The following is a 27,369-nucleotide window of genomic DNA, read 5'->3' as shown; positions in this document are numbered from 1 at the left end:
CCTCTCCCATTACCTTTCCTCACTCTCCAGCATAATCAGTCCCTCTCGCCTCCCTATAATCATTTCCACACATTTTATTTTATTTCGCTCTCCCACTCTCTATTTATCAACCATACTGCTTGCTCCCCTTTCTCTCAGTCTCACCCTCTGTCTCTCCCCTTCCTTGCAATCTGTCCACACCCATTGCGTTTCTTCCAATGCAGGCCCCTGAATGGGTCTAACGAAAACGTGTAGAGACCCTTATTCTGCATCTAATGGGCACTTTAATTGCCCTGGAAATGTTGATGGGACAATCTAAAGGGGCATTTACTCTTCAATTACATCTTGATACACCTGCCCAGGACGTCGTTTTTGGACAGTTTCGGGGACTGCAATCTCTAGAGAACCATTTGATGGAAGTGCTTGACAGGGACAATATCGAGGGAGCTTTGGATGTATCTAGCTCCATATTCCCTGGGAGGGACATTGTAGAGCTAGCTTTACTTTGTATCGAACCCTGTGTTTGGGGGCATTTGATAAGTGCGGTGCAGAAGGAGATTTATTCTGTGGATAATCGAGTGTAAATACATCCCGTGAGTATTCAATGACAACACTGTGGACATATTTGTACTCAGCGTTCCATCCAAATTCTTCCCCTTCCAATAAATAACAATAAAACCTAAGGAGCATTCTCTGACCTGTGATACATTTAGTCATGGCTTACTTTTCTGCATGTTATTTTTATCACAATCTCAGCTGGGACAGCACGTGACACGTGAACAGGAGAACACATGAACATGATATTTGAGGCATGCACTTTCAGCTACACTTGAACCTGGTTCAGGGGAACCACCTGTGCAAAGTAAAGCTCGCTGTGGACCCCTAGATGTGGGACGAGGAACAACAAATATCTGTACAGAGCGGAGGGGTGACAGGGAAGGTCATGATGAGGAGGAGAATACACCAAATCCTACAGAATCTTACATACAGGGTCACAGAGTTGCTCACTTGGACAGGGATTGCCGAAGAGCAGAACTAGATTGACATGGGTGAGCAGTATGTTTGCAGTGTACATGACTCACAAAATGCAAATCGGATGCTCAACTTTATTACAAGTATAAAAGATGAGATTTCTTGATGTACATGGCATTGGAGAGAACACAGTGTTGGTCAGCTCCAATTAGATGACACTCAGAATCGTTTCACTTGGCTTTTTCCTGTTACGAAGGTGTTGGTTAGGAGGAGACTTTGCCCATGTTGGGCAATACTCATTAAATCTTTGAAGAATGAGAGATGCTCCTAGTGAAACATGTCCCATTCTGAGGAGGCGTGGCAGGCAAGATTAGGAGAAGATGTTCCTCTCATTTCAGTAATCTGGAGCTTCGTGAACATTAAAAGCGGGGCGAGGTTAAATTTAAGATGGAGCGGAGTGGGAATTGGTTCAACCTGAGGGTCGCTGGTATTTCCATTCCCTTTCCCAGCCAGCAGTGGAAGCTCTGACCAGAGGGACTGTCAGGAAAGTGGAACTAAGATCACAATCAGGCCATCCACGGTTTCGCTGCTCGATGGGCCGAATCGCCTATTGCTGATCCTGTGTATTACTATATTCATGATTCCAATTATTCTTAATTTATTTTAATTTATTCAAGATAATATTCGAGGTTGGAGTACATACTCCCAGTTCAGCCATTTTAACCATTGTGTTATTCCAATCAATCTGCACATCACAGCCCGTTTCTAGCATCAGAACCGTGTGAGTTCAAGTCAGCATTGAAGAGCGGCCGCATTGTCAGATCGTAATACTTGGGATAGTTCCACATAACAAGAGGTTTAGTGCTGTGAATAACAACTCACAGTCTGAGGCTCAGTGCTGGGGACAGGGCCACACAGACAGAGGCTCAGTACTGGGGACAGGGCCACACTGACAGAGGCTCAGTACTGGGGATAGTGTCACACAGTCAGAGGCTCAGTACTGGGGATAGTGTCACACAGAGAGAGGCTCAGTACTGGGGATAGTGTCACACAGTCAGAGGTTCAGTACTGGGGATAGTGCCACACAGTCAGAGGCTTAGTACTGGGAATAGTGCCACACAGTCAGAGGCTCAGTACTGACAATAGTGCCACACAGTCAGATGCTCAGTACTGGGGTTAGAGCCACACAGTCAGAGGCTCAGTACTGGGGATAGAGCCACACAGTCAGAGGCTCAGTACTGGGGATAGTGCCACACAGTCAGAGGCTCAGTACTGGGGACATGACCACACAGTCAGAGGCTCAGTACTGGGGATAGAGCCACACTGTCAGAGGCTCAGTACTGGGGATAGTGCCACACAGACAGAGGCTCAGTACTGAAAACAGTGCCACACAGTCAGAGGCTCAGTACTGGGGATAGTGCCACACAGTCAGAGGCTCAGTACTGAAAACAGTGCCACACAGTCAGAGGCTCAGTACTGGGGATAGTGCCACACAGTCAGAGGCTCAGCACTGAGGATAGTGCCACACAGTCAGAGGCTCAGTACTGGGGATAGTGCCACACAGTCAGAGGCTCAGTACTGAGGATAGTGCCACACAGTCAGAGACTCAGTACTGGGGTTAGTGCCACACAGTCAGAGGCTCGGTACTGGGGATAGTGCCACACAGTCAGTGGCTCAGTACTGGGGATAGTGCCACACATTCAGAGGCTCAGTACTGGGGGATAGTGCCACACATTCAGAGGCTCAGCACTTGGGATAGTGCCACACATTCCGAGGCTCAGTACTGGGGATAGTGCTACACAGTCAGAGGCTCAGTACTGGGGATAGTGCCACACAGTCAGAGGCTCAGTACTGGGGTTAGTGCCACACAGTCAGAGGCTCAGTACTGGGGACAGTGCCACACAGTCAGAGGTTCAGTACTGGGGATAGTGCCACACAGTCAGAGGCTCAGTACTGGGAATAGTGTCACACAGTCAGAGGCTCAGTACTGGGGATAGTGCCACACAGTCAGAGGTTCAGTACTGGGGATAGTGCCACACAGTCAGATGCTCAGTACTAGGGTTAGTGCCACACAGTCAGAGGCTCAGTACTGGGGATAGTGCCACACAGTCAGAGGCTCAGTACTGGGGATAGAGCCACACAGTCAGAAGCTCAGTCCTGGGGATAGTGCCACACAGTCAGAGGCTCAGTACTGGGGATAGTGCCACACAGTCAGAGGCTCAGTACTGGGGATAGTGCCACACAGTCAGAGGCTCAGTACTGGGGTATAGTGCCACACAGTCAGAGGCTCAGTACTGGGGTTAGTGCCACACAGTCAGAGGCTCAGTACTGGGGACAGTGCCACACAGTCAGAGGTTCAGTACTGGGGATAGTGCCACACAGTCAGAGGCTCAGTACTGGGAATAGTGTCACACAGTCAGAGGCTCAGTACTGGGGATAGTGCCACACAGTCAGAGGTTCAGTACTGGGGATAGTGCCACACAGTCAGAGGCTCAGTACTGGGGTTAGTGCCACACAGTCAGAGGCTCAGTACTGGGGATAGTGCCACACAGTCAGAGGCTCAGTACTGGGGATAGAGCCACACAGTCAGAGGCTCAGTCCTGGGAATAGTGCCACACAGTCAGAGGCTCAGTACTGGGGATAGTGCCACACAGTCAGAGGCTCAGTACTGGCGATAGTGTCACACATTCAGAGGCTCAGTACTGGGGATAGTGCCACACGGTCAGAGGCTCAGTACTGGGGATAGTGCCACACGGTCAGAGGGTCAGTACTGGGGATAGTGCCACACGGTCAGAGGGTCAGTACTGGGGATAGTGCCACACAGTCAGAGGCTCAGTACTGGGGATAGTGCCACACAGTCAGAGGCTCAGTACTGGGGATAGAGCCACACAGTCAGAGGCTCAGTACTGGGTGGAGAGCCACACAGTCAGAGGCTCAGTACTGGGTGGAGAGCCACACAGTCAGAGGCTCAGTACTGGGGATAGAGCCACACAGTCAGAGGCTCAGTACTGGGTGGAGAGATACACAGTCAGAGGCTCAGTACTGGGGATAGTGTCACACAGTCAGAGGCTCAGTACTGGGGATAGTGCCACACAGTCAAAGTCTCAGTACTGGGGTTAGTGCAACACAGTCAGAGGCTCAGTACTGGGGTTAGTGCCACACAGTCAGAGGCTCAGTACTGGGGATAGTGCCACACAGTCAGAGGCTCAGTACTGGGTGGAGAGATACACAGTCAGAGGCTCAGTACTGGGGATAGTGTCACACAGTCAGAGGCTCAGTACTGGGGATAGTGCCACACAGTCAAAGTCTCAGTACTGGGGTTAGTGCAACACAGTCAGAGGCTCAGTACTGGGGTTAGTGCCACACAGTCAGAGGCTCAGTACTGGGGATAGTGCCACACAGTCAGAGGCTGAGTACTGGGAATAGTGTCACACAGTCAGAGGCTCAGTACTGGGGATAGTGCCACACAGTCAGAGGTTCAGTACTGGGGATAGTGCCACACAGTCAGAGGCTCAGTACTGGGGTTAGTGCCACACAGCCAGAGGCTCAGTACTGGGGATAGTGCCACACAGTCAGAGGCTCAGTACTGGGGATAGAGCCACACAGTCAGAGGCTCAGTCCTGGGCATAGTGCCACACAGTCAGAGGCTCAGTACTGGGGATAGTGCCACACAGTCAGAGGCTCAGTACTGGGGATAGAGCCACACGGTCAGAGGCTCAGTACTGGGGATAGTGCCACACAGTCAGGCTCAGTACTGGGGATAGTGCCACACAGTCAGAGGCTCAGTACTGGGGATAGTGCCACACAGTCAGAGGCTCAGTACTGGGGATAGTGCCACACAGTCAGAGGCTCAGTACTGGGGATAGAGCCACACGGTCAGAGGCTCAGTACTGGGGTTAGTGCCACACAGTCAGGCTCAGTACTGGGGATAGAGCCACACGGTCAGAGGCGCGGAAATTCCCTCACCTGTTGTCTAGTAAACGCCCTCACCTGCATATATCTCAGAAATTCCCCCGGGGTAACTTATACTTTTCCTCCAGTGCTCCCAAGCTCGCAAAAGTCCCATCTATGAATAAATCTCCCACCTTCCTAATTCCCAACTGGTACCAGCTCTGAAATCCTCCATCCATTCTTCCTGGAGCGAACCTATGGTTGTTCCTGATAGGGGACCCCACCAGGGCTCCCCGCACCCCTCTCTGTCGCCTCCACTGTCCCCATATGTTCAGTGTTGCCGCCACCACCGGGTTCGTGGTGTACTTTTTCGGTGAGAACGGTAGCGGCGCCGACACCAGCGCCTCGAGACTCGTCCCTTTACAGGACCTTCTCTCCAGCCTTTTCCATGCCGCTCCCTCACCCTCTATCATCCATCTACGTATCATTGCCACATTGGCGGCCCAATAATAATCTCCCAAGTTCGGTAGTGCCAGTCCTCCTCTGTCCCTACTGCGCTGCAGGAACCCCCTCCTTACTCTTGGAACTTTCCCTGCCCACACAAAGCTCGTAATGCTCCTATCTATTTTATTAAAAAAGGTCCTGGTGATTAAAATAGGGAGACATTGAAATACAAATAAGAACCTCGGGAGGACCATCATCTTAATTGCCTGCACCCTGCCCGCCAGCGATAAAGGCTGCATGTCCCACCTCTTAAAGTCCTCCTCCATTTGTTCTACCAGCCGTGTCAGATTAAGTCTGTGCAAGGTTCCCCAGCTCCGAGCGATCTGAATCCCCAAGTATCGGAAGTTTCTTTCCACTTTCCTTAGCGGTAAGCCTTCTATCTCTCGACTCTGGTCCCCTGGATTTATCACATATATCCCCATGTTTCTTCCCCATGTTTAACCTATACCCCGAAAATTCCCCGAACCTCCTCAAGATTCGCATAACCTCTAACATCCCCCCCGCTGGGTCCGACACGTATAGCAATAGGTCATCCGCGTATAACGAGACTCGGTGTTCTTCTCCCCCTCTAGTCACCCCTCTCCATTTCCTGGAGTCTCTCAGCGCCATGGCCAGAGGTTCAATTGCCAGCGCAAACAACAATGGAGACAGCGGGCATCCCTGTCTTGTTCCCCTATATAATCGGAAATACTCCGATCTATGTCGACCTGTAACTACGCTTGCCGTTGGTGCCCCATAAAGTAGTCTAACCCAGCGAATAAATCCGTTCCCAAACCCAAACCTCCTTAACACTTCCCATAAATACTCCCACTCCACCCTATCAAATGCCTTCTCTGCGTCCATTGCCGCCACTATCTCTGCCTCCCCCTCCACTGAGGGCATCATTATCACCCCTAATAGCCGTCGCACGTTAACATTCAATTGTCTCCCTTTTACGAACCCTGCCTGGTCTTCGTGCACCACCCCTGGGACACAGTCCTCTATCCTCGATGCCAGCACCTTTGCTAGCAGTTTGGTGTCCATGTTCAATAGTGAAATAGGTCTATAGGACCCACACTGCATCGGATCTTTGTCCCTCTTCAAAATTAGCGATATCGTCGCCTCCGACATTGTCGGGGGTAGTGTCCCCCCTTCCCTGGCCTCATTGAACGTCCTCGCCAACAACGGGGCCAACAAGTCCACATATTTTCTGTAGAATTCCACCGGGAACCCGTCCGGCCCCGGGGCCTTCCCTGCTTGCATGCTTCCCAGTCCCTTAATAACCTCGTCCACCTCAATCGGCGCCCCCAGGCCTGCCACCGCCTGCTCCTCCACTTTCGGGAACCTCAACTGGTCCAGGAACTGCCGCATCCTCTCCTCTCCCTTTGGGGACTGAGACCTATACAGTTCTTCATAAAAGGTCTTAAACACCTCATTTAACTTTCCTGCCCTTCGCACAGTGTCTCCCCTTTCATCCCTAATTCCTCCTATCTCCCTCGCTGCTGCCCTCTTTCGCAGTTGGTGCGCCAACAGGCGACTAGCCTTTTCCCCATATTCATACCTCCTCCCCTGTGCCTTCCTCCACAGTACCTCCGCCTTTCTGGTGGTCAGAAGGTCAAACTCGGTCTGGAGTCGTCTCCTCTCCCTGTACAGCTCCTCCTCCGGGGTCTCTGCAAATTCCCTGTCCACCCTTAAAATCTCCCCCAGTAATCTATCCCTTTCCTTGGCCTCTGTTTTCCTTTTGTGGGCCCCAATAGAAATCAGCTCTACTCTGACCACCGCTTTTCGTGCTTCCCAGACCACTCCCACAGGGACCTCGCCGTCGTCATTGACCTCCAGGTATCTCTCGATACACCCCCTCACTCTTGCACCCACTCCCTCATCCGCCATCAGTCCCACATCTAATCGCCAGAGTGTTCTCTGCTCCCTGTCCTCTCCTACTTCCAGGTCCACCCAATGTGGGGCATGATCCGAAACCGCTATGGCTGAGTATTCAGCTTCTTCCACCCTAGAGATCAACGACCTTCCTAAAACAAAAAAATCTATCCGGGAGTACACTTTATGGACGTGGGAGATGAAGGAATACTCCCTAGCCCTGGGTCTAAGAAATCGCCATGGATTCACTCCCCCCATTTGGTCCATAAACCCCTTAAGTACCTTGGCCGCTGCCGGCCTTCTTCCAGTCCTTGAGCTGGATCTATCTAGCCCCGGGTCCAGCACCGTATTAAAGTCCCCTCCTAAAATCAAATTTCCTGCCTCCAGGTCCGGAATACGCCCCAGCATCCATCTCATGAACCCCGCATCGTCCCAATTTGGGGCATACACATTAACCAACAAGACCTCCATTCCCTCCAGCCTACCACTCACCATTACATATCTACCTCCACTATCTGCTACGATGTTCTTTGCTTCAAATGCTACCCGTTTCCCCACCAAAATGGCCACCCCTCTGTTCTTTGCGTCCAGTCCTGAGTGGAACACCTGTCCCACCCATCCTTTCCTTAGCCTAACTTGGTCTGCCATCTTTAGGTGCGTCTCTTGGAGCATAGCCACGTCTGCCCTCAGTCCTTTCAAATGCGCGAGCGCTCGGGCCCTTTTTAACGGTCCATTCAGGCCTCTCACGTTCCACGTGATCAGCGTCACTGGGGGGTCTACCTGCCCCCCTCCCGTGTCGACTAGCCATTACCTTCTCTAGGCCAGTCCCATATCCCGCCTCCGCGCTCCCGCTCGCTCCCCCAGCGTCGCATTCCGCCCCCGACCACCCTCTCTTTAGCCATTTCCTTTTGGATTTCACAGCAGCAACCCAGTTGTCCCCTCCCCCCCCCCCCCCCCGCCCCCCCCCCCCCCCGCCCCGCTAGATCCCTATCTAGCTTGATTGCTCCCCCCATATCACTTCCGTAAGTCAGCTGACTTCAACTGACCCCGGCTACTCCTGCTCGCTCCTCGACCCCCCCCCGGTGTGAGGGAACTCCCATCCGCCTTGCGCCTATTTTCCCGCCTTATTCTTTCTGGCGCGGGAACATCCCTTTACCTGACCCGCCTCTTTTGGCGCAGCTCCCTTTCCCCTCCCCCTCTCCTTCCCCATTCTCCGACTATGTCCCGCCTCTCCCCCCTCACCGGCGCCCACATTTCCCCAGTGTCGCCCCCCTTCCCTGTTTACTTCTCGATTACATCCCATAAACAAAAACAATAATAACAACAATAACAGTTCCCTGCAGCATCAGTCCCACAGTTCCGGTCCAGTTTCTCTTCATTGATGAAGGATCATGCTTCCTCCGCCGTCTCGAAATAATAGTGTCTCTCCTGATGCGTGACCCATAGTCTTGCCGGCTGCAGCATCCCAAACTTCACCTTCCTTTTGTGCAAAACCTCTTTGGCTCGGTTGAAGCTCGCCCTCCTTCTCGCCACCTCCGCACTCCAATCCTGGTAGATCCTTACCACCGCATTCTCCCATCTGCTACTCCGCACCTTTTTAGCCCATCTCAGGACCTCTTCTCTGTCCTTAAGGCGGTAGAATCGCACGATTATCGCCCTCAGTGGCTCTCCCGCTTTTGGTCTTCTCGCCGGGATCCGATTTGCCCACTCCACCTCCATGGGGCCCGCAGGGGCCTCAGCACCCATCAGTGAGCTCAGCATCTTACTTGCGTACGCTCCACAGTCCACTCGATCCACACCCTCCGGGAGACCTAGTATCCTGAGGTTCTTCCTTCGCGCTCCATTTTCAAGGGCCTCAATCCTGTCAGCACACTTTTTATGAAGTGCCTCGTGCGTCTGAGTCTTGACCGCCAGGCCCAGGACCTCGTCCTCAATACCTGACACCTTCTGCTCCACGACGCGAAGTTCAGTCTCCTGGGTCTTTAAAGTCTCCTTCAGCCCCTCAATTGCCTGTAACAACGGGGTCATTACCTCCTTCTTCAGCAGGTCCACGCACCGTCTCACCACCTCGTCCTACTCAGTACTGGTTTAAGTTGGTGCTGTGGCTTAGATTGTTAAAGCGCCTGTTTAAGTAGACAGGCGAGTTCAAATCTCAGCAGTGCCTTTATACCTTTACGTCAAAACAAGTAACCTGTTATGAAAAGCTGCCAATTTAATGGTGGATGCCGAGTTTATTGGCAAAATCTCCATGGCACTAACCTTGAAGGTGCCCTCCCTACTCTTAGACTAGGGAAAGAGTAGGACCAGTCAAGGACAGGGATGGGAAGTTGTGTGTGGAGTCTGAAGAGATAGGCGAGATACTAAATGAATATTTTTCGTCAGTATTCACTCAGGAAAAAGATAATGTTGTGGAGGAGAATGCTGAGCCCCAGGCTAATAGAATAGATGGCATTGAGGTGCGTAGGGAAGAGGTGTTGGCAATTCTGGACAGGCTGAAAATAGATAAGTCCCCGGGTCCTGATGGGATTTATCCTAGGATTCTCTGGGAGGCCAGGGAAGAGATTGCTGGACCTTTGGCTTTGATTTTTATGTCATCATTGGCTACAGGAATAGTGCCAGAGGACTGGAGGACAGCAAATGTGGTCCCTTTGTTCAAAAAGGGGAGCAGAGACAACCCCGGCAACTGTAGACCAGTGAGCCTCACGTCTGTAGTGGGTAAAGTCTTGGAGGGGATTATAAGAGACAAGATTTATAATCATCTAGATAGGAATAATATGATCAGGGATAGTCAGCATGGCTTTGTGAAGGGTAGGTCATGCCTCACAAACCTTATCGAGTTCTTTGAGAAGGTGACTGAACAGGTAGACGAGGGTAGAGCAGTTGATGTGGTGTATATGGATTTCAGCAAAGCGTTTGATAAGGTTCCCCAAGGTAGGCTATTGCAGAAAATACGGAGGCTGGGGATTGAGGGTGATTTAGAGATGTGGATCAGAAATTGGCTAGCTGAAAGAAGACAGAGGGAGGTGGTTGATAGGAAATGTTCAGAATGGAGTTCAGTTACAAGTGGAGTACCACAAGGATCTGTTCTGGGGCCGTTGCTGTTTGTCATTTTTATCAATGACCTAGAGGAAGGCGCAGAAGGGTGGGTGAGTAAATTTGCAGACGATACTAAAGTCGGTGGTGTTGTCGATAGTGTGGAAGGATGTAGCATGTTACAGAGGGATATAGATAAGCTGCAGAGCTGGGCTGAGAGGTGGCAAATGGAGTTTAATGTAGAGAAGTGTGAGGTGATTCACTTGGAAGGAATAACAGGAATGCGGAATATTTGGCTAATGGTAAAGTTCTTGGAAGTGTGGATGAGCAGAGGGATCTAGGTGTCCATGTACATAGATCCCTGAAAGTTGCCACCCAGGTTGATAGGGTTGTGAAGAAGGCCGATGGAGTGTTGGCCTTTATTGGTAGAGGGATTGAGTTCCGGAGTCAGGAGGTCATGTTGCAACTGTACAGAACTCTGGTACGGCCGCATTTGGAGTATTGCGTACAGTTCTGGTCACCGCATTATAGGAAGGACGTGGAGGCTTTGGAGCGGGTGCAGAGGAGATTTACCAGGATGTTGCCTGGTATGGAGAGAAAATCTTATGAGGAAAGGCTGATGGACTTGAGGTTGTTTTCGTTGGAGAGAAGAAGGTTAAGAGGAGACTTAATAGAGGCATACAAAATGATCAGGGGGTTAGATAGGGTGGACAGTGAGAGCCTTCTCCCGCGGATGGAAATGGCTGGCACGAGGGGACATAGCTTTAAACTGAGGGGTAATAGATATAGGACAGAGGTCAGAGGTAGGTTCTTTACGCAAAGAGTAGTGAGGCCGTGGAATGCCCTACCTGCTACAGTAGTGAACTCGCCAACATTGAGGGCATTTAAAAGTTTATTGGATAAACATATGGATGATAATGGCATAGTGTAGGTTAGATGGCTTTTGTTTCGGTGCAACATCGTGGGCCGAAGGGCCTGTACTGCGCTGTATCGTTCTATGTTCTATGTTCTATGTAATCATTCAAGCTTTGCTCACAGACATCGCTGACAAACATTCAAAATGTATTGTTGAAACATCAGTATTGTTGATTTCTCCTGCTGACTTTGAGAGTGCAAATTAAAATATTCATCGGCAATGGGGTTTTGAAAGTGTAAAAATTGCAGTTATTTCTGAAAGTTATTAATTTAAAAGCAGTTCTGCAGGAAAGAAGTATACAAACAGGAAATATTTTGCGAATTGGGAAATTATTAAACATGGCCAGAAAACTACAGTGGTACAATGCAGGACAAGACCAGGAGAGAGTTTTTACATCAACTGAAAATCTAGCAAAAATTCTTGAAAACTCTAGACAGCTGTTGCAATTTGGCAAACACGACGTTGTCACGGTTCTTCCACTTTCCATAAAGCATCCTGCATTCTTTATTTTAATTTCCTACCGTTCATTGGGAAGCAAACGCCTTGAGCCAAAATCCAAAACCTGACAGGGACTTGAACCCTGGACCCTCGGATTAAAAGTCTGATGCTCTCCCGACTGAGCTATCATGGACCATTTTTAAAATGTTCTCATAGCTCACGTCAAAGTCTCATATTGTATCTTTTGAATTTCCTTCACTGGTAATTCGGCCTCTCCAGCTCATTTCCCTCGCAAGCAGACTGGCAGCCTCCCTTCGGCCTTCTTTCTCAAATTCGTCAACTTGGACTCGCATTTTACCAGTGACTTGTGATGTGACAACTGTTGTGACCCAGGGACATGCACTGGGACTTCAAGACATTGAAGATTATGTTTAGTTCGCTGAGATGTGAGTGGGAAGCTGCAGAGATACAGATTGTATTTTAAGAGAGGGAATAAAGGGTGTCATCTGTTGTTTGTTGTGGCAGAGAGTGAACGCAAGTAAGCTCATCTAGAAAAGTAACAAATTATGCAAATCGCAAAGTTTCAGGGTGTAAATAGGTCTGTCAATGCCACATCTTCATGGAAAACGCCCAATCCTTTATCCCGCCCAAATCGTTCTTGCTGACATGCAGCAACATATATCGTCCAATAAAAAGGCAAATTACTGCAGTTATGAAATCTGAAAAAAAACAGGAAATGATGCAAAATCTCAGTGGGTCTGGGAGCATCTGTGAAGAGAGAACCAAGCTAACGTTTCGAGGCTGGGTCACTCTTCATCAGAGTAAATCATTTAATCATTCAATCTTTGCTCACAGACATCGCTGACAGACATTCAAACTGTTCCTACTGGATTTCCTGAGGACAATCCTGTCATGCATTCAAAGGAAAATACTGCACATGTTGTGAATCTGCATGAGAAACTAAAAATGATTGGATTAAAGGTCATAAAATTTGAGGATGTCAAACACAAAGTTAATGTTTCAAATCCGTGTGATCCTTATTCAGAGCTGAAGCGAGGTTACATGCAATGGAGTAAATGAGGAAAATGGAAGTTGCGTGAAAAATGGGAGATATGGAAGTTTGAATCAAATTTGACATAAAACGGGGGAATGCAATCTTGAAGGTCAGTACCACAGAAATGTTGTCAACATTTTCTGTGTTCACCATGAAATGAGGATCATTCTTCACAGGCTACATGCTTTGACCTGAATGTATAAAAGTACTATTGAGATTTGAACTCAGGATCTCCTGTATATAAGACAGGCACTTTAACCATCTAAGCCACAGCACCAATCTGCAAGATAGGCTTGCAAGTGTGGAACAGATTTCAATTGTTTTGATTAAACATCAGGATTGTTGATTTCTCCTGCTGACTTTGAGAGTGCAAATTAAAATATTCATCGGCACTGGGCTTTTGACACTGTAAAAATTGCAGTTATTCTGAAAGTTAATAATTTAAAAGCATTTCTGCAAGAAAGAAGTATACAAACAGGAAATATTTTGCGAATTGGTATGTGATTAAACATGGCCAGAAAACAACAGTGGTCTAATGCAGGACAAGACCAGGAGAGAGTTTAAACATCAACTGAAAATCTAGCAAAAATTATTGAAAATTCTGGACGGCTGTTGCAATTTGGCAAACACGACATTGTCACGGTTCTTCCACTTTCCATAAAGCATCCTGCATTCTTCATTTTTATTTCCGACCGTTCATTGGGAAGCAAACGCCTTGAGCCAAAATCAACCCCCTGACAGGGACTTAAACCCTGGACCCTCAAATTAAAAGTCTGATGCACTACCGACTGAGCTAACAGGGCCCAATATAAAAATGTGCTCATAGCTCACTTCAAAGTCTCATATTGTATCTTTTGAATTTCCTTCACTGGTAATTCGGCCTCTCCAGCTCATTTCCCTCGCAGGAAGACTGGCAGCCTCCCTTCGGCCTTCTTTCTCAAATTCTTCAACTTGGACTCGCATTTTACCAGTGACTTGTGATGTGACAACTGTTGTTACCCAGGGACATGCACTGGGACTTCAAGACATTGAAGATTATGTTTAGTTCGCTGAGATGTGAGTGGGAAGCTGCAGAGATACAGGTTGTATTTTGAGAGAGGGAATAAAGCGTGTCATCTGTTGTTTGTTGTGGCAGAGTGTGAACGCAAGTAAGCTCATCTAGAAAACTAACAGATTATGCAAATCGCAAATTTCAGGGTGTAAATAGATCTGTCAACGCCACATCTTCATGGAAAACGCCCCATCCTTTATCCCACCCAAATCGTTCTTGCTGACATGCAGCAACATATATCGTCCAATAAAAAAGCTAATTACTGCGGATGTGAAATCTGAATTAAAACAGGAAATGATGGAAAATCTCAGTGGGTCTGGCAGCATCTATGAAGAGAGAACCGAGCTAACTTTTCGAAGTTGGGTCTCTCTTCATCAGAGTAAATCATTTAATCACTCAATCTTTGCTCACAGACATCGCTGACAAACATTCAAAATATTCCTACTGGATTTCCTGAGGTGAATCCTGTCGTGCATTCAAAGGAAAATACTGCACATATTGTGAATCTGCATGAGAAACTAAAAATGCTTGGATGAAAGTTCATAAAATTTGAGGATGTCTGTGGAGCCAGACACAAAGTTAATGTTGCAAATCCGTGTGATCCTTATTCAGAGCTGAAGTGAGATTACATGCAATGGAGTAGATGAGGAAAACGGAAGTTGCATGAAAAATGGGAGATATGGAAGTTTGAATAAAGTTTGACATAAAACAAGCGAAAACAATCTTAAAGGTCAGTACCACAGAAATGTTGTCAACATTTTCTATGTTCACCATTCTTCACAGGCTACATGCTTTGACCTGAATGTCTAAAAGTACTACTGAGATTTGAACTCAGGATCTCCTGTTTACAAGACAGGCGCTTTAACCATCTAAGCCACAACACCAATCTGCAAGACAGGCTTGCAAGTGTGGAACAGATTTCAATTGTTTTGATTAAACATCAGTCTTGTTGATTACTCCTGCTGATTTTGAGAGTGCAAATAAAAATATTCATCGGCACTGGGCTTTTGAAACTGAAAAATTGCAGTTATTTCTGAAAGTTATTAATTTAAAAGCAGTTCTGCAGGAAAGAAGTATACAAACAGGAAATATTTTGCGAATTGGGAAATTATTAAACATGGCCAGAAAACTATAGTGGTATAATGCTGGATAAGAACAGGAGAGTTTTTACGTTAACTGAAAATCTCGCAAAAATTCTTGAGAATTCTGGGCGGCTGTTGCAATTTGGCAAACACGACGTTATCACGGTTCTTCCACTTTCCATAAAGCATCCTGCATTCTTTATTTTTATTTCCGACCGTTCATTGGGAAGCAAACGCCTTGAGCCAAAATCGAAACCCTGACAGGGACTTGAACCCTGGATCCTCAGATTAAAAGTCTGATGCTTTACCGACTGAGCTACCAGGGCCCATTATAACAATGTTCTCATAGCTCACTTTAAAGTCTCATATTGTATCTTTTGAATTTCCTTCACTGGTCATTCAGCCTCTCCAGCTCATTTCCCTCGCAAGCAGACCGGCAGCCTCCCTTCGGCTTTCTTTCTCAAATTCTTCAACTTGGACTCGCATTTTACCAATGACCTGTGATGTGACAACTGTTGTTACCCAGGGACATGCACTGGGACTTCAAGACATTGAAGATTACGGTTAGTTCGCTGAGATATCAGTGGGAAGCTGCAGAGATACAGATTGGATTTTGAGAGAGGGAATAAAGCGTGTCATCTGTTGTTTGTTGTGGCAGAGTGTGAACGCAAGTAAGCTCATTTAGTAAAGTAGCAAATTATGCAAATTGCAAATTTTCATGGGGTATATAGATCTGCAAATGCCACATCTTCATGGAAAAGGCCCCATCCTTTATCCCGCCCAAATCGTTCTTGCTGACATGCAGCAACATATATCGTCCAATAAAAAGGCAAATTACTGCATATTTGAAATCTGAAAAAAAACAGGAAATGATGGAAAATCTCAGTGTGTCTGGCAGCATCTGTGAAGAGAGAACCGAGCTAAAGTTTCGAGGCAGGGTCATTCTTCATCAGAGTAAATCATTTAATCATTCAATCTTTGCTCACAGACATCGCTGACAGACATTCAAAATGTTCCTACTGGATTTTCTGAGGGCAATCCTGTCGTGCATTCAAAGGAAAATACTGCACATGTTGTGAATCTGCATGAGAAACTAAAAATGATTGGATTAAAGCTCATAAAATTTGAGGATGTCTGTGGAGCCAGACACAAAGTTAATGTTTCAAATCCGTGTGATCCTTATTCAGAGCTGAAGCGAGGTTGCATGCAATGGAGTAGATGAGGAAAATGGAAGTTGCGTGAAAAGTGGGAGATATGGAAGTTTGACATAAATCACGGGAAAGCAATGTTCAAGGTGAGTACCACAGAAACATTGTCAACATTTCCTGTGTCCACCATTGAATGAGGAGCATTCTTCACAGGCTACATGCTTAAACCTGAATGCAGAAAGCTACGGCTGAGATTTGAACTCAGGATCTCCTGATTTCAAGACAGGCACTTTAACCATCTAAGCCACAGCACCAATCTGCAAGACAGCTTTGCAAGTGTAGAACAGATTTCAATTGTTTTGATTAAACATCAGTATTGTTGATTTCTCCTGCTGACTTTGAGAGTGCAAATTAAAATATTCATCAGCACTGGCCTTTTGAAACTGTAAAAATTGCAGTTATTTCTGAAAGTTATTAATTTAAAAGCTGTTCTGCAGGAAAGAAGTATACAAACAGGAAATATTTTGCAAATTGGGAAGTGATTAAACATGGCCAGAAAACTACAGTGGTATAATGCTGGATAAGACCAGGAGAGAGTTTTTACATTCACTGAAAATCTAGCAAAAATTCTTGAAAATTCTGGACGGCTGTTGCAATTTGGCAAACACGACGTTGTCACGGTTCTTCCACTTTCCTTGAAGCATCCTGCATTCTTTATTTTTATTTCCGACCGTTCATTGGGAAGCAAACGCCTTGAGCCAAAATCAAGACCCTGACAGGGACTTGAACTCTGGACCCTCAGATTAAATGTCTGATGCTCTACCGACTGAGCTACCAGGGCTCATTACAGAAATGTTCTCATAGTTCAGTTCAAAGTCTCATATTGTATCTTTTGAATTTCCTTCACTGGGAATTCAGCCTCTCCAGCTCATTTCCCTCGCAAGCAGACCGGCAGCCTCCCTTCGGCTTTCTTTCTCAAATTCTTCAACGTGGACTCGCATTTTACCAATGACCTGTGATGTGACAACTGTTGTTACCCAGGGACACGCACTGGGACTTCAATACATTGAAGATTACATTTAGTTCACTGAGATATCAGTGGGAAGCTGCAGAGATACAGATTGGATTTTGAGAGAGGGAATAAAGCGTGTCATCTGTTGTTTGTTGTGGCAGAGTGTGAACGCAAGTAAGCTCATCGAGTAAAGTAGCAAATTATGCAAATCGCAAAGTTTCAGGGTGTAAATAGATCTGTCAACACCACATCTTCATGGAAAACGCCCCATCCTTTATCCTACCCAAATCGTTCATGCTGACATGCAGCAACATATATCGTCCAATAAAAAGGCAAATTACTGCAGATGTGAAATCTGAAAAAAAACAGGAAATGATGGAAAATCTCAGTGGGTCTGGCAGCATCTGTGAAGAGAGAACCGAGCTAACGTTTCGAGGCTGGGTCACTCTTCATCAGAGTAAATCTGTGAATCTGCATGAGAAACTAAAAATGATTGGATTAAAGCTCATCAAATTTGAGGACGTCTGTGGAACCAGACACAAAGTTAATGTTTCAAATCCGTGTGATCCTTATTCAGAGCTGAATCGAAGTTACATGCAATGGAGTAGATGAGGAAAATGGAAGTTGCGTGAAAAATTGGAGATATGGAAGTTTGAATCAAGTTTGACATAAAACAAGCGAAAACAATTTTGAAGGTCAGTACCACAGATATGAGGTCAACATTTTCTGTGTTCACCATTAAATGAGGAACATTCTTCACAGGCTACATGCTTTGACCTGAATGTATAAAGGCACTGCTGAGATTCGAACTCTGGATTTCTTGTTTATAAGACAGGTGCTTTAACCATCTAAGCCACAGCACCAATCTGCAAAGGAACTTTGCAAGTGTAGAAAAGATTTCAATTGTTTTGATTCAACATCAGTATTGTTGATTTCTCCTGCTGACTTTGAGAGTGCAAACTAAAATATTCATCAGCACTGGCCTTTTGAAACTGTAAAAATTGCAGTTATTTTTGAAAGTTATTAATTTAAAAGCAGTTCTGCAGGAAAGAAGTATACAAACAGGAAATATTTTGCGAATTGGGAAGTGATTAAACATGGCCAGAAAACTACAGTGGTATAATGCTGGATAAGACCAGGAGAGAGTTTTTACATTCACTGAAAATCTAGCAAAGATTCTTGAAAATTCTGGACGGCTGTTGCAATTTGGCAAACACGACGTTGTCACGGTTCTCCCACTTTCATTGAAGCATCCTGCATTCTTTATTTTTATTTCCGACCGCTCATTGGGAAGCAAACGCCTTGAGCCAAATTCAAAACCCTGACAGGGACTTGAACTATGGACCCTCAGATTAAAAGTCTGATGCTCTACCGACTGAGCTACCAGGGCCCATTACAAATATGTTCTCATAGTTCAGTTCAAAATCTCATATTGTATCTTTTGAATTTCCTTCACTGGTAATTCGGCCTCTCCAGCTCATTTCCCTCGCAAGCAGACCGGCAGCCTCCCTTCGGCTTTCTTTCTCAAATTCTTCACTTGGACTCACATTTTACCAATGACCTGTGATGTGACAACTGTTGTTACCCATGGACATGCACAGGAACTTCAAGACATTGAAGATTACACTAGTTCGCTGAGATATCAGTGGGAAGCTGCAGAGATACAGATTGTATTTTGAGAGAGGGAATAAAGCATGTCATCTGTTGTCTGTTGTGGCAGAGTGTGAACGCAAGTAAGCTCATCTAGTAAAGTAACAAATTATGCAAATCGCAAAGTTTCAGGGTGTAAATAGATCTGTCAACGCCACATCTTCATGGAAAACGCCCCATCCTTTATACCGCCCAAATCGTTCTTGCTGACATGCAGCAACATATATCGTCCAATAAAAAGGCAAATTACTGCAGATGTGAAATCTGAAAAAAAACAGGAAATGATGGAACATCTCAGTGGGTCTGGCAGCATCTGTGAAGAGAGAACCGAGCTAACGCTTCGAGGCTGGGTCACTCTTCATCAGAGTAAATCATTTAATCATTCAATCTTTGCCCACAGACATCACTGACAGACATTCAGAATGTTCCTACTGGATTTCCTGAGGTCAATCCTGTCGTGCATTCAAAGGAAAATACTGCACATGTTGTGAATGTGCATGAGAATCTACAAATGATTGGATTAAAGCTCATAAAATTTGAGGATGTCTGTGGAGCCAGACACAAAGTTAATGTTTCAAATCCGTGTGATGCTTATTCAGAGCTGAAGCGAGGTTACATGCAAGGGACTAGATGAGGAAAATGGAAGTTGCGTGAAAAGCGGGAGATATGGAAGTTTGAAATAAAACAAGGGAAAGCAATGTTGAAGGTCAGTACCACAGAAACGTTGTCACCATTTCTTGTGTCCACCATTGAATGAGGAGCATTCTTCACAGGCTACATGGTTAAACCTGAATGTATAAAGGTACTGCTGAGATTTAAACTCAGGACCGCCTGTTTACAAGACAGGCGCTTTAACCATCTAAGCCACAGCACCAATCTGCAAGACCGCTTTGCAAGTGTAGAACAGATTTCAATTGTTTTGATTAAACATCAGTATTGTTGATTTCTCCTGCTGACTTTGAGAGTGCAAATTAAAATATTCATCGGCACTGGGCTTTTGAAAGTGTAAAAATTGCAGTTATTCTGAAAGTTATTAATTTAAAAGCAGATCTGCAGGAAAGAAGTATACAAACAGGAAATATTTTGCGAATTGGGAAGTGATTAAACATGGCCAGAAAACTACAGTGGTATAATGCAGGACAAGACCAGGAGAGAGTTATTCCATTCACTGAAAATCGAGCAAAAATTCTTGAAAATTCTGGACGGCTGTTGCAATTTGGCAAACACAACGTTGTCACGGTTCTTCCACTTTCCATAAAGCATCCTGCATTCTTTATTTTTATTTCCGACCGTTCATTGGGAAGCAAACGCCTTGAGCCAAAATCAAAACCCTGACAGGGACTTGAACCCTGGACCCTCAGATTAAAAGTCTGATGCTCTACCGACTGAGCTACCAAGACCCATTTAAAAAATGTGTCACAGCTCACTTCAAAGTCTCATATTGTATCTTTTGAATTTCCTTCACTGGTAATTCAGCCTCTCCAGCTCATTTCCCTCGCAAGCAGACCGGCAGCCTCCCTTCGGCTTTCTTTCTCAAATTCTTCAACTTGGACTCGCATTTTACCAATGACCTGTGATGTGACAACTGTTGTTACCCAGGGACATGCACTGGAACTTCAAGACATTGAAGATTACGGTTAGTTCGCTGAGATATCAGTGGGAAGCTGCAGAGATACAGATTGGATTTTGAGAGAGGGAATAAAGCGTGTCATCTGTTGTTTGTTGTGGCAGAGTGTGAACGCCAGTAAGCTCATCGAGTAAAGTAGCAAATTATGCAAATCGCAAAGTTTCAGGGTGTAAATAGATCTGTCAACGCCACATCTTCATTGAAAACGCCCCATCCTTTATCCCGCCCAAATCGTTCTTGCTGACATGCAGCAACAGATATCGTCCAATAAAAAGGCAAATTACTGCAGATGTGAAATCTGAAAAAAAAAACAGGAAATGATGGAAAATCTCAGTGGGTCTGGCAGCATCTGTGAAGAGAGAACCGAGCTAACGTTTCGAGGCTGGGTCACTCTTCATCAGAGTAAATCTGTGAATCTGCATGAGAAACTAAAAATGATTTGATTAAAGCTCATCAAATTTGAGGACGTCTGTGGAACCAGACACAAAGTTAATGTTTCAAATCCGTGTGATCCTTATTCAGAGCTGAATCGAAGTTACATGCAATGGAGTAGATGAGGAAAATGGAAGTTGCGTGAAAAATGGGAGATATGGAAGTTTGAATCAAGTTTGACATAAAACAAGCGAAAACAATTTTGAAGGTCAGTACCACAGATATGAGGTGAACATTTTCTGTGCTCACCATTAAATGAGGAACATTCTTCACAGGCTACATGCTTTGACCTGAATGTATAAAGGCACTGCTGAGATTCGAACTCTGGATTTCTTGTTTATAAGACAGGTGCTTTAACCATCTAAGCCACAGCACCAATCTGCAAAGGAACTTTGCAAGTGTAGAAAAGATTTCAATTGTTTTGATTCAACATCAGTATTGTTGATTTCTCCTGCTGACTTTGAGAGTGCAAACTAAAATATTCATCAGCACTGGCCTTTTGAAACTGTAAAAATTGCAGTTATTTCTGAAAGTTATTAATTTAAAAGCAGTTCTGCAGGAAAGAAGTATACAAACAGGAAATATTTTGCAAATTGGGAAGTGATTAAACATTGCCGGATTACTACAGTGGTATAATGCAGGACAAGACCAGGAGAGAGTTTATACATCAACTGAAAATCTAGCAAAAATTCTTTAAAATTCTGGACGGCTGTTGCAATTTGGCAAACACGACGTTGTCACGGTTCTTCCACTTTCCATAAAGCATCCTGCATTCTTTATTTTTATTTCCGACCGTTCATTGGAAAGCAAACGCCTTGAGCCAAAATCAAAACCCTGACAGGGACTTGAACCCTGGACCCTCAGATTAAAAGTCTGATGTTCTACCGACTGAGCTATCAGGGCCCATTATAAAAATGCTCTCATAGCTCACTTCAAAGTCTCATATTGTATCTTTTGAATTTCCTTCACTGGTAATTCAGCCTCTCCAGCTCATTTCCCTCGCAAGCAGACCGGCAGCCTCCCTTTAGTTTCCTTTCTCAAATTCTTCAACTTGGACTCGCATTTTACCCGACCAGTGGAAACATCCTGCCCGCATCTATCCTTTCTATTCCCTTCATAATTTTATATGTCTGAATAAGATCCCCCCCGCATCCTTCTAAACTCCAATGAGTACAGTCCCAGTCTACTCAACCTCTCATCATAATCCAATCCCCTCAACTCTGGGATCAACCTAGTGAATCTCCTCTGCACTCCCTCCAGTGCCAATATGTCCTTTCTCAGGTAAGGAACACAAAACTGAACACAATACTCCAGATACGGCCTCACCAGCACCCTATACAATTGCAGCATAACCTCACTAGTCTTGAACTCCATCCCTCTAGCAATGAAAGACAAAACTCGATTAGCCTTCTTAATCACCTGTTGCACCTGCACACCAACTTTTTGCGACTCGTGCACCAGCACACCCAGGTCCCAATGCACAGCAGCATGTTTTAACATCTTACCGTTTAAATAATAATCCATTCTGCTGTTATTCCTCCCAAAATGGATTGCCTCACACTTGGCAACATTGAATTCCATCTGCCAGACCTAGCCCATTCACCTAACCTATCCAAATCCTTCTGCACACTTCCGGTATCCTCTGCCCTTTTTGCTTTACCACTCATCTTAGTGTCTGCAAACTTTGACACATTGCACTTGGTCCCCAACTCTAAATTGTCCATGTAAATTGTGAACAACTGCGGGCCCAACACTGATCCTTGAGGGAACCCACTAGTTACAGTTTGCCAACCAGAGAAACACCAATTTATCCCCACTCTCTGCTTTCTGTTAGTTAACCAATCCTCTACCCATGCTACCACTTTACCCTCAATGCCATGCATCTTTAGTTTATGCAGCAACCTTTTGTGTGGCACCTTGTCAAAAGCTTTCTGGAAATCCAGATATACCACATCCATTGGCTCCCCGTTATCTACTGCATTGGTAACGTCCTCAAAAAATTCTACCAAATTAGTCAGACACGACCTACCCTTTATGAACCCATGCTGCGTCTGCCCAATGGGACAATTTCCCTCCAGGTGCCCCGCTATTTCCTCCTTAATGATAGATTCCAGCATTTTCCCTGCAACCGAAGTTTAGCTTACCGGCCTATAATTACCCACTTTCTGCCGACCCCCTTTTTTAAACAGTGGTGTCACGTTTGCTACTTTCCTATCCGCTGGGACCACCCCAGAGTCTAGTGAATTTTGATAAATTATCACTAGTGCGTTTACGATTTCCCTAGCCATCTCTTTTAACACTCTGGGATGCATCCCATCAGGGCCAGGAGACTTGTCTACCTTTAGCCCCATTAGCTTGCCCAATACTGCCTCCTTAGTGATTACAATCCTCTCAAGGTCCTCACCTATCATATCCTTATTTCCATCAGTCACTGGCATGTTATTTGTGTCCTCCACTGTGAAGACTGACCCAAAAAACCTGTTCAGCTCCTCAGCCATTTCCCCGTCTCCTATTATTAAATCTCCCTTCTCATCTTCCAAAGGACCAATATTTACCTTAGCGACTCTTTTTTGTTTTAGATATTTGTAGAAGCTTTTACTATCTGCTTTTATGTTCTGAGCCAGTTTACTTTCATAGTCAACCTTACTCTTCTTTATGGCTTTTTTATAGCTTTCTGTTGTCCCCTAAAGACTACCCAGTCCTCTAGTCTCCCACTAAATTTTGCCACTTTGTATGTTTTTTCCTTCAATTTGATACTCTCCCTCACCTCCTTAGATATCCACGGTCGATTTTTCCCCTTTCTACCGTCTTTCTTTCTTGTTGCTATGAACCTTTTCTGAACACTGTGAAAGATTGCACGGAAGGTTCTCCACTGTTCCTCAACTGCTTCACCATGAAGTCTTTGCTCCCAGTCTACCTTAGCTAGTTCTTCTCTCATCCCATTGTAATCGCCTTTGTTTAAGCACAAAACACTAGTGTTTGATTTTACCTTGTCATCCTCCAACTGTATTTTAAATTCCACCATATTGTGGTCGCTCCTTCCAAGAGGATCCCGAACTATAAGATCATTAATCAATCCTGCCTCATTACACATGTCCAGATCTAGGACCGCTTGTTCCCTTGTAGGTTCCATTACATACTGTTCCAGGAAATTATCCCGGGCACATTCTATAAACTCCTCCTCAAGGCTGCCTTTACCAACCTGGTTAAACCAATCGATATGCAGATTAAAATCTCCCATGATAACCACTGTACCATTTCTACATGCATCCGTTATTTCTTTGCTTATTGCCTGCCCTACCATTCTGTTACTATTTGGTGGCCTATAGACTACTCCTATCAGTGACCTTTTTGCCTTACTATTCCTGATTTCCACCCAAATTGATTCAACCTTGTCGTCCATAGCACCAATATCATCCCTTACTATTGCCCGGATGCCATCCTTAAGCAACAAAGCTACACCACCGCCCTTACCGTCCATTCTATCCTTTCGTATAGTCTGATACCCTTGGATATTTAACTCCCAGTCGTGACCATCTTTTAACCATGTTTCAGTAATGGCCACTAAATCATAGTCATTCACGATGATTTGTGCCATCAACACATTTACCTTATTTCGTATACTACGAGCATTCAGATAAAGTACACTTATGCTGTTTTTTATGTTTTTGTTATGAATCCTAACACCTTGATCAGCAACTTTTCACAATTTATTTTTCCTCTTACCCTTTCTCCTAATTTTCCTTGTCTTTGAACCCATATCTCTACAAAATAACCTGTCACGTAACCTGCTGCCTTGATCTCCATTAACCATTATACTGTCCATAGCTTTACACTTCCCTTCCCCCCAACTTGCTAGTTTAAAGTCCTTGTGACCAACCTATTTATCCTATTCGCTAGAACACTGGTCCCAGAATGGTTCAGGTGAAGACCGTCCCAACGGTACAGGTCCCTCCTGCCCCAATACTGATTCCAATGCCCCATGAAATGGAATCCCTCTTTCCCGCACCACTCCTTTAGCCACGTGTTAACTTCTCTAATTTTCTCAACCCTCTGTCAATTGGCACGTGGCTCGGGTAGTAATCCAGAGATTATAACCCTGGAGGACCTGCTCTTTAATTTAGTCCCTAGTGTTTGATAATCCCCAAACAGGTTCTCTTTCCTAGTCTTACCTATGTTGTTAGTCCCAAAGTGGACCACAGCAACTGGATCCTCCCCCTCCCTCTCCAAAATCCTTTCAAGCCGATCAGAGATGTCCCTCACCCTGGCACTGGGCAGGCAACATACCATGCGGGACTCTCGATCTGGCTTACAAAGGATGCCATCAATCTCCCTAATTATAGAATCCCCTACAACTACCACTTGTCTTTTTGCTCCCCCCTCTTGAATGGCTTCCTGTACCAAAGTGCAGTGGTCAGTCAACGCATCCTCGCTACAGCCCTCTTCCTCATCCACACAGGGAGCAAGTACCTTATACCTGTTGGACAAAGTCAAGGGATGAGGCTCCTCAACTCCTAAACTCAGGATCCCCCTACCTGCCTCCCTTGCAGTCATACCACTCTGTCCCTGACCACTGTCCGAATTAACAGAACATATTCTACCGGGTGTGACTGCCTCCTGAAACAAAGCGTCCAGGTAATGCTCCCCCTCCCTGATGTGCCGCAGTGTGTGCAGCTCGGTCTCCAGCTCATCAATTCTGAGTCGTAATTCCTCGAGCAGCCAACACTGCAGATGTGGTCACTGACGGTCTCAATGGGATCCACCAGTTCCATCATCATACAGCAACAGCACATCACCTGTCCAGCCATATTCAACTAGTTAATTAATTTAAATATTAAAAAAAAAAAACATTTTTTGTCGAACCTCAAGGATAAACCCGAACACCAACAAAAACATAGCCCTCTCTGGCCACTCACCCGAACTCAGTCACTCACCTAAACTCAGATGCACTCTGTTCCAATCAGCACTCCGTGACTAAAGGCACTCCTGCCACACCTTTTGTGCACTCACCTCTCCCAGCACTGTCCCGGCTCTCTCCTCCAGCGCTTTTTAAATCTCCCGGCTCTCTCCTCCCGTGCTTTTTAAATCTCCCGGCTCTCTCCTCCCGCCCTTTTTAAATCTCCCGGCTCTCTCCTCCGGCGCTGTTTTCGCTGTCCCGGCTCTCTCTGCTCCCGCGCTGTTTTCGCTGTCCCGGCTCTCTCCTCCCGCGCTTTTTAAATCTCCCGGCTCTCTCCTCCGGCGCTGTTTTCGCTGTCCCGGCTCTCTCTGCTCCCGCGCTGTTTTCGCTGTCCCGGCTCTCTCCTCCCGCGCTTTTTAAATCTCCCGACTCTCTCCTCCGGCGCTGTTTTCGCTGTCCCGGCTCTCTCTGCTCCCACGCTGTTTTCACTGTGCAGCGGGACCTGGGTGTCCTTGTGCACCAGTCGCTGAAGGTAAGCATGCAGGTGCAGCAGGTGGTAAAGTGGTATGTTGGCCTTCATTGCGAGGTGTTTCTAGTATAGAAGGAGGGATGTGTTGCTGCAATTATAAAGGGCCATGGTGAGGCCACACCTGGAGTATTGCGTGCAGTTTTGGTCTCCTCCTCTGTGGAAGGATGTTCTTGCTCTCGAGGGAGTGCAGCGAAGGTTTACCAGACTGATTCCAGGGATGGCTGGACTATCATATGAGGAGAGATTGACTAGGTTAGGATTATTCTCGCTGGAGTTCAGAAGAATGAGGGGGATCTCATAGAGACTTATAAAATTCTGACAGGACTAGACAGGGTAAATGCGGGGAAGATGTTACCAATGTGGGTGTGTCCAGAGCCAGGGGTCACAGTCTGAGGATTCAGGGTAAACCATTTTGGACAGAGATGAGGAGATATTTTTTCACCCAAAGAGTGGTGAGCCTGTGGAATTCATTACCACAGGAAGTAGTTGATGCTAAAACATTGAATATATTCAAGAGGCGGCTAGATATAGCACTTGGGGTGAATGGGATCAAAGGCTATGGGGAGACAGCAGGATTAGGCTTTTGAGGTGGATGATCAGCCATGATCGTGATGAATGGCGGAGCAGGCTCGAAGGGCCGAAAGACTTCCTCCTGCTCCTATGTTCCACAAAAGGCCACCAGTGAGTCTGCACGGCCCTTGGAAAGAGCACCCTACTTAAGCCCCATGCCTCCACCCTATCCCCTTTATCCCCGTAACCCAGTATCCCCACCGAAACGGTTTGGACACTGAGGGCAATTTAGGGTGTCCAATCCACCTAACCTGCACATCTTTGGACTGTGGGAGGAAGCCGGAGCACCCGGAGAAAACCCCCACACACACAGAGAACGTGCAGACTCCGCACAGACAGTGACCCAAACCAGAAATCGAACCTGGAATGCTGGAGCTGTGAAGTAACTGTGCTAAGCACTGCGCTAACGTGCTGCCTGAAGGCCATTGTCTGCAGGGGGTAAAAGTCAGACATGTTAGCATGGTGCGTACTCGCATGCCCAGCCAGGTCCAACAGGCTGTACTGCAGACCGTGCCCCCACTTGTCCTGCTCCCTCCCCCCCGGCCACTCCTCCAGCACTCTGCCCTCCACAACCCTGGCTCCATCGGTGCCCTGTGCCTTGGGGACCTATGGCCCTGGTGCCCATCACAATGCAGCATGAAGTAGACCGCTTGGACGCTCTCAAACAGCTCCCCATGAACTAAAAATGTCCAGATATCTGGGGGCCATTTTAGCTGCCCTCCTATTTTCT

The 27,369-nt window shown here is 46.1% G+C and overlaps 5 non-coding genes across 5 annotated transcripts; all 5 read right to left on the bottom strand.

Annotated features, from left to right (window-relative positions):
* Positions 1–14,502: 14,502 nt before the first annotated feature.
* Positions 14,503–14,576, bottom strand: trnat-ugu (transfer RNA threonine (anticodon UGU)). Its single transcript has one exon. It is a non-coding gene; the product is annotated as a tRNA-Thr (tRNA).
* Positions 14,577–15,027: 451 nt separating this feature from the next.
* On the bottom strand, positions 15,028–15,100 carry trnak-uuu (transfer RNA lysine (anticodon UUU)). Its single transcript has one exon. It is a non-coding gene; the product is annotated as a tRNA-Lys (tRNA).
* A 4,284-nt stretch (positions 15,101–19,384) lies between these two features.
* trnat-ugu (transfer RNA threonine (anticodon UGU)) lies at positions 19,385–19,458 on the bottom strand. The gene has a single exon. It is a non-coding gene; the product is annotated as a tRNA-Thr (tRNA).
* Positions 19,459–19,911: 453 nt separating this feature from the next.
* Positions 19,912–19,984, bottom strand: trnak-uuu (transfer RNA lysine (anticodon UUU)). Its single transcript has one exon. It is a non-coding gene; the product is annotated as a tRNA-Lys (tRNA).
* A 1,489-nt stretch (positions 19,985–21,473) lies between these two features.
* On the bottom strand, positions 21,474–21,546 carry trnak-uuu (transfer RNA lysine (anticodon UUU)). The gene has a single exon. It is a non-coding gene; the product is annotated as a tRNA-Lys (tRNA).
* Positions 21,547–27,369: the final 5,823 nt, after the last annotated feature.

The sequence above is a fragment of the Scyliorhinus torazame genome, chromosome 4, assembly GCF_047496885.1.
Source record: "Scyliorhinus torazame isolate Kashiwa2021f chromosome 4, sScyTor2.1, whole genome shotgun sequence".
Taxonomy (NCBI): domain Eukaryota; kingdom Metazoa; phylum Chordata; class Chondrichthyes; order Carcharhiniformes; family Scyliorhinidae; genus Scyliorhinus; species Scyliorhinus torazame.
This window is presented reverse-complemented; position numbering and strand designations above follow the sequence as displayed.